The sequence below is a fragment of the Kogia breviceps genome, chromosome 7 (genome assembly GCF_026419965.1).
Source record: "Kogia breviceps isolate mKogBre1 chromosome 7, mKogBre1 haplotype 1, whole genome shotgun sequence".
NCBI lineage: Eukaryota > Metazoa > Chordata > Mammalia > Artiodactyla > Physeteridae > Kogia > Kogia breviceps.
The window spans coordinates 58,056,934-58,064,774 of NC_081316.1; positions in this window are offsets into that span (position 1 = coordinate 58,056,934).

Consider the following 7,841-nt stretch of genomic DNA (forward strand, 5'->3'; position numbering starts at 1 on the left):
CAATGTGGCCTTTTATTTTTTAGCTTTGGAATGGAGCCTAGCTGTCCGTGGAAACAAAGAGAGGAGAGAATCACTGAACCAGTCTCGCACATAAAAAACTGACCATGTCTGTCTTTGAAGTCTCCTTTATGTCGTTTTGAAAACTTTGGATTATAGGGGTGCTTTTTCCTCTTTTTCTTCCTCAGTTCCTTACCCCACCCCAATTTTTTTTCAGAGAAAAGAGAGAACTGGGTGTAAGGGAACCTTTATTTGAAACAGGGCAGAAGTCATTAATTAAGGCTCCCATTCATTCCTGCTGACACTTGCTCATCAATCAGACTTCCTCTTAGCATTCTGATGACCCTGCTGACCTGGAGTCCTCCATACTGTCTGCCAGACAGAATTGAAACTCAGACCACACACCAGAAAAGAGAGAGTGGGCCCTGGCTCCTGGCTTCCTGAGATGGAGGAGAAAGTGTCTGGGGACAAAGCTGGCTGGTCGGGAGCGCTTCGGAATCGAGGTGAAGGTGAATAAAGAAGATATTTTCCCTGCGGAAGCAAGTGTTGCTCACTTCACTGAAACAGTGATCTATAGTTGCCCTTCCCCTTCTCCCCCAATCCAGGGCCAGCCGTGCAGCTCGGAGCCCGGCCAGCTGAGCCGGGAAAACGAGGCTAGCAGTTTCTCTCTGCCAACACGGCACTTCTGAAAGAAGCTAACAGCTCGAAGCCTTCTCTCCAAAAAGTACAGGGAGCTGTTCTGGAGATGACAGTTGTGGGGAGGGGTAGTCAGCCTGAGCGGTGGGACATTTATTGTATTACTTAGTCATTTATTCACTCAATAGCCATTTACCTGGCACCCACTGTGTAGTAGGCATCACACTAGGTACTGAGGACAGAACTGTGAAAGAGGGAGATGCAGTCTCTCTCCTCATGGAGCTTATAGTCTATCTGGGAATGTACCTGGGTCTTTTCTTCAAGAAAAATTGGGTATTTAGGAGGACTGACTGTGGTCATGTGCAATTAGAATTCAATGGCTATGTGTTGGTCTCCTTCTGTGTACTAGGCATAGTGAATACTGAAATGAGAAAGTAAAAAAAAGTGTCCACATTCCATGTCCTCAAGGAATTAACAGAGTAGGCAATGGCAGACTGGTAAACAAGCTCATTAGTATTCAGTGTGATAAGTGTTATTACAGGTACATACAGGACTCAGAGGAAATAGAGACTAGTTTATTCTTCATGGAACACCTTGGCTCTTACTCTGAGTGCGATGGGAACTGCTGAAAGGTTTTGAGCAGAGAAATGACCCAATCTTACACATTTAAAAAAGTTTGGAGGGCTTCCCTGGTGGCACAGTGGTTGAGAATCTGCCTGCCAATGCAGGGGACACGGGTTCGAGCCCTGGTCTGGGAAGATCCCACATGCCGCGGAGCAACTGGGCCCATGAGCCACAACTACTGAGCCTGCGCATCTGGAGCTTGTGCTCCGCAGCAAGAGAGGCCGCGACGGTGAGAGGCCCGCGCACCACAATGAAGAATGGCCCCCGCTCGCCACAACTAGAGAAAGCCCACGCAGCCAAAAATAAATAAATAAATAAATAACTTTAAAAAAAAAAAGTTTGGAGAATAGATTTAGAGGGCAAGGCAAGGGAGGAAATAGGGACTCTGGTTAGTAGTTTTTACTCAATAAACCAGGTTTGTTGTCTTGGACCAAAGAGCTAAAAATGTAGGTGTGGAGAAGAGGTTGGATTGTAGATATTTGGAAAACACAGACAGCAGAACTTGCTGATGGGTTCGATGTCTGGTATTGAAGAAAGGTGTCAATGTTGACTCCAAAGTTTTTGACCTGAGAAGCCAGAAGTTTGGAGTTTTCTTTAATTGAGATAGAGAAAATTTTGGAAGTAGAGGTTTTAAGGGAAGATCAAGAGTTTGGCTTCAGACATGTTAATGTCAGATGTCTATTAGACTTCTAAATAGAGTTATTTGATTAAGCAATTGGATATTTAAGTGTGAAAGTCAGGTGAGAAGTCTGGACTGAATTTATAAATTTAAGAATTGTCAGCCAGGCAGTTGTACTTAAAATCATGAGACTGGATGAGATCGATCACAAGGTTATGAGTACATGAAGGAAAGAGAGCAGATCCAAGGGCTAAGCCCTGGGGTGTGCCAATGTTTAGAGGTCAGGAAGATAAGGAGGAACCAGAAAAGGACACTGAGAAGGAGCAGTCAGTGAGATAAGGAGGTTTTCAGCTTCTTGGATTCCTAGTAAACACGATGTTTGAAGGAGGGAGGAACAAAATATATCAAATGTTTCTGATTGGCGAAGTAAACTGTGATTAAGAATTAATCATTGGATTTGGTAGTGTTGATTACTAAGGACCTTGATAAGAGTAGTAGCTATGAAATGGTAGGAGTGAATTCTTGTTTGAGATGGATTCCCTAGAAAACACAGAGAGGAACTGGAGGAAAAGAACACAAGACAAACCTTTCAAGAATTTTGCTTTACAGCAAATAAATAAATTAATATTTTTTAATAAATGGAAGAATTTCAGATGCTTTTTATGCAGATGGGGATGATTTTATAGAAAGATAGTAATCAATGACATAAAAGAGAGAGAAGAGAATTACTGGAGTGATGCCCTTGATTATAGGGAGAGGAGAAAGAATCACTATAGGAGTAGACAGGTTGGCCTTTGGTAGGAGACTGTCCATTCACAGTAATGAGAGGGAAGGTGGAGGACGTGGGCACAGACACATGTGTGAGGGCAAATGTGGTGATGCAGCTTCTGAAGTTCTATGTGAAAGGCAGCAACGATGGAAGAGGGGTGGAGGTTATAGAGACGAAAACCTATGAAATACTTATCTGAGAAAGTGGGGGAGTGAATGGATCTGGGAGACAATTCCTGAGCTCTGAGGGTCTGCTCAAGTTTAGGAGTCATGAACTTAATTCAGACCAGTCAGCATAGCTGTGTGTTTATTTCTAGCCAGGTTCAGCTGCTTAGGTGCCGGCTAGGAGAAGTGAAGAGGTGGATCTCGCTGAGGTTGGAATTTTTCAAGAAGAGTACAATGAAGCGAGAAAGGAAAAGAGAGCCGAAGGAGCATGTAAGGGAGAAATTATTATGTTGAATTATAGACGCTAAGCTGTATAGAGATGGGAGGGAAGCCACAGCAAGGTGCTATAGTGGGGAATAGTGAAAAAGAGTAGGATCTATAGATTGTAGGTCTTTGTGGGGTCAAAGACTTGTTGGAATTGGAATACCCAAACTGGAAAGATAAGAGGTGGTGGTGATCAGAATTGGCATGCTTGGAACTGAGATGAGGTAGAAATTGCAACTCTTGGTAATAATAAGGTGTAGGATATGACTATGGGGATAAGTGATTACGTTGGGGTATAAGACAATATCACTGGAGGAGATGAGGTCAAGGAACACAAAAGCCAGGACATGGGGAAGAACAGCTATATGATTATTGAATTATAACTGAGAATAAAAGTGAGATACAGTCTCCAGGAAATGAAAGAGCATGACTTAAATGTCAGTAGGTGACAGCAACAACGAGAGGGTAGAGGGTAGTATGGTCTGGCAACATTATTCAAAGTTGGGAGTTTTAGGAGGAAAGGGTAAGTGTGGTCAAGAGACACTAGGATGGGAAAGGAGAACATTTACTTCACCTGGGTCTGTGGTAGATAAGACAAAAACCACTTGAGAGCATTGCTGGGTAAGCAGTGCCCTGCCAAGAGAGTCAGATTTCTGTTAGAATAAGAAGGCAAAGGGACAGTACAAGATTGAGGATATATAGGATTTGCTGATGACTGCTCTGACTTCCAGAGGGATACAGTGGAAGGGTCTCCTCAGGTACTTCCTGAAGTCAAAGGCATCAGAAAATCGGATATAGAGAGCCAAATGGGGGATGAGAGCCCAGAGGATGAGGATGCCCTGACCACAGGGTGTCTGACTTAAACAGGTATAAAGTGCATATGAGATTAAGCTTGAAGGTCTCAAGGCAGATAGTGGTATGAGGCTGTGAGTTTTAGACAAGGGAAGGAGGGGGAGGTCAGGGTCCCACAGAAGCACAGAATTCGGAGAGAGACAGTCTTGTCTGTTTCAACCCAGCCTCCAAACACTCTTCTCATTTATAAAGCACAAGGTACTCTGAGGCTTTCTTTTTCTTTTTTTCTTTTTGATGCAGACCATTTTTAAAGTCTTTGTTGAATTTGTTACAATATTGCTTCTGTTTTATGTTTTGGTTTTTTGGTTGTGAGGCATGTGGGATCCTATCTTCCTGACCAGGGATCAAACCCGCACCCCCTGAACTGGAAGGTGAAGTTGCAACCACTGGACTGCCAGGGAAGTCCCTCTGAGGCTTTCTTCTGACTTTGTTGGTGGATTTTTCTGGTGAAACTGGGTTGCTGTCACTTTTTAAAACCATCTGTGTCGATGTTATATAGTATAGATCTGCTTTAGCTCTCCGGATAAGTTGGGGTCTTGGGAAGTGGCCTGGTTGGCCTGCCCCTAAATTTGACTCTAGGAATAATCAGTTTGGCTGAGGAGAATCACTAGATTAAAATAGAACATTTGTGATAGGATATAACTGAGCCAGGATATCTTTGATTTTGAGATGTCTGGCAAAACACTAGGGAGTAACAGTTCATTGAATCTTAATATGTTCCTTGGGCCAGATCTGCTAGTGGTATACATGCCTTTCTAAAAATATACTTTTTGGACATTCAGATAAATTTTAATATAAATCTTGTTGCCTAGTAGCTCCTTGCTCAATGACTCAATGACTCATTGGGAGGCCAGAGAGACAAGATAGCAGAGTAGAAGGACCTTGGGCTCATCTCCTTTCACAAGCACACCAAAATCACAACTAACTGCTAAACAACCATCGATTAAAAAGACTGGAACCTACCAAAAAAAGATATTCTACATCCAAAGACATAAAGAAGAAACCACAGTGAAACTGTAGGAGGGACACACTCATTATATAATCCAGTCCCATACCACTGGGTGGGCGACCCACAAAGTGAAGAAAAATTATACAGCAGTTGTTCTCCCACAGAAGTGAGAGCTCTGAGTCCCACGTAAGGCTCCCCAGCCTAGGGGTCCGGCATCAGGAGGTAGAGCCCCCAGAGCATTTGGCTTTGAAGGCCAGGGGGGCTTTATTGCAAGAACCCCACAGGGCGAGGGAAACAGAGACTCCACTCTTGGAGGGTGCACACAAGGTCTCGTGTATTCCGGGACCCAGGGCAAAAACACTGGGACGGCAGATACCACCTAGAAAAAATTGCCTATTATTCATCTATTATTCAGACCTGAATTCATTGATGAATCCTTAGGAGGAGAATATTTTTGAGAATCAGGCATTTTTGAAAGAAAAGATTGACTTCTAAAGGTCTTGAGCTACCTTTATATATCAAAGGTGAAGCTTAGATTTCCTAACGTGAACATTTAATTTTAGCCGTGGTTTTCAGACTTTTTGACCACAACCCATGGTAGGAAATACATTTAAAAAATCATCACCCAACATACACACACATGCCTATATTCATGTAAAATTGAAACAAAAATTTCAGGAAATAAAAACGAAGAGTACAATTAAAAAATGAGCAGAGGACCTGAATAGACATTTTCCCAAAGAAGACTTACAGATGATCAACAAGCACCTGAAAAGATGCTCAGCATCACTAATCATCAGGGAAATGCAAATCAAAACCTCAATGAGGGCTTCCCTGGTGGCGCAGTGGTTGAGAGTCCGCCTACCGATGCAGGGGACACGGGTTCGTGCCCCGGTCCGGGAAGATCCCACATGCCGCGGAGCGGCTGGGCCTGTGAGCCATGGCCGCTGAGCCTGCGCGTCCGGAGCCTGTGCTCCTCAACGGGAGAGGCCACAACAGTGAGAGGCTAGCGTACCAAAAAACAAAAACAAAAACAAAAACAAAAAAAACCTCAATGAGATATCACCTCACACCTATCAGAATGGCTACTATCACCAAACAAGAAATAACAAGTATCAGCAAGGATATGGAGGAAAGGGAACACTTGTGCACTGTTTGTGGGAATGTAAATTGGTGTAGCCACTATGGAAAACAGTATGGAGGTTCCTCAAAAAATTAAAACTAGAATTACCATACGATTCAGCAATTCCACTCCTGGGTATATATCTGAAGAGAATGAAGACACAAATTCGAAAAAATATATGCACCCCTATGTTCATTACAGCATTATTTACAGTTGCCAATATATGAAAGCAACCTAAGTGTCAATTAATAGATAAATGAATAAAGAAGATGTGGTGTATATATACAATGGAATACTACTCAGGAAGAATGAAATCTTGTCTTGCAGCAACACGCATGGACCTAGAGGGTATTATACAAAGTGAAATAAATCAGACAAACACTGTATGATTTCACTTATATGTGGAATCTAAAAAACAAAACAAATGAACAAACAGAACAGAACAGAAACAGGCTCATAGATACAAAGAACAAACTGGTGGTTGCCAGAAGGGAGGAGGTATGGGGATGGGCGAAATAGGTGAAGGGCATTAAGAAGTACAAACTTGCAGATATAAAATAAACATGTCATGGGAATTTGATGTACAACATAGGGAATATGTATAATCAGTACTTTGTATTGTGACAGATGGTAAACAGATCATTGTAGTGATTTTTTCATAATGCATGAACATATTGAATCACTATGTTATACACCTGAAACTAATATAATATTGTAAATAATTATACTTCAAAAAAACTTCAGAAAATAGTATTACTCTTACTTCAGGGGATGCCCTCTAATATTTTCTATTCTGTTCAATTCTATTTTATTTCATTTACAAAAATGCTAGTCTTGACCCACTAAATTGATTTTGCAACAAATTAATAAATTATAACATAATTTAAATAGCTACTATAAATCAGAGTCCAGGGAACAGTCAGAGTACACAGGGAAAGGCTCTGACTCATGAGACTGAAGAAATTCCACCTGTCTTAGCATTGTTAATGTTGGAAGAAGAGAGACCATGGAAGAGGTAGGGTAAGATAGACACTGGAGTCCTCATCATGCCCCCCATTGTTTAGGGTACAAGCTTGAGGTGTGTGTATGTCACATGTATGTGTAGAGTGTGTACGTGTACCACAGAAGTCTTCAGATAGATATGAGGGAATGGTAAGCATTGGAACTAGTGGCCTGGGTGCAGGGCCTAGGGATCCTTCAAGTCTCTAGGAGAAGTGGTGCATTTGGGTTAGTACTAAACCTAACCAGAGTCAGGAACTGTACAGTGTAACAGTACCTGAGAATTGGTCTAGATAGATGGTGTAAGATAGCACTGCTGGTTCCCTTGGCTTGTAAAGAACACAAGGAATTTAAAAATTTCTGCTTGGGTTGGTGATGGGGCTGAGATGTGCTAAGAAACTTGATGGACTAAAGAATAGGGCAGATAGCAATAGAAATTTTGCAACCAGGGGCAAATGATAGTTTGAACTAATAGCAGACACTGATATGATATCCTCAAAGATCTGATGGTATCAACAACACCTCTGTGTCTACCAGTCTAGGGACCAGACATGAGAGTGATGCATAAGGAACTTCCTGAAGAGATATGAGGGCCTTCCTCCCCAGCTGCCCCGGACCTGTGTAACCCCCTCCTCACAGATCCAAATACCATTCCTGGGGTGGATTACAAGTAGGAGGAGAAAGCCAAAAGCCTGAGCATTTACCCCCAAGACATCAAGATACATGAAAGAGACTAGTAGTTGCCTTTTTGTGTCTGGCTTTGCTGTTCAGGACTAATGGTGGCTGAATATCTGACAGGTGATAAATGGCAACCGTTTATTTCTCTTTCTGTAGTCTGAGGGTTG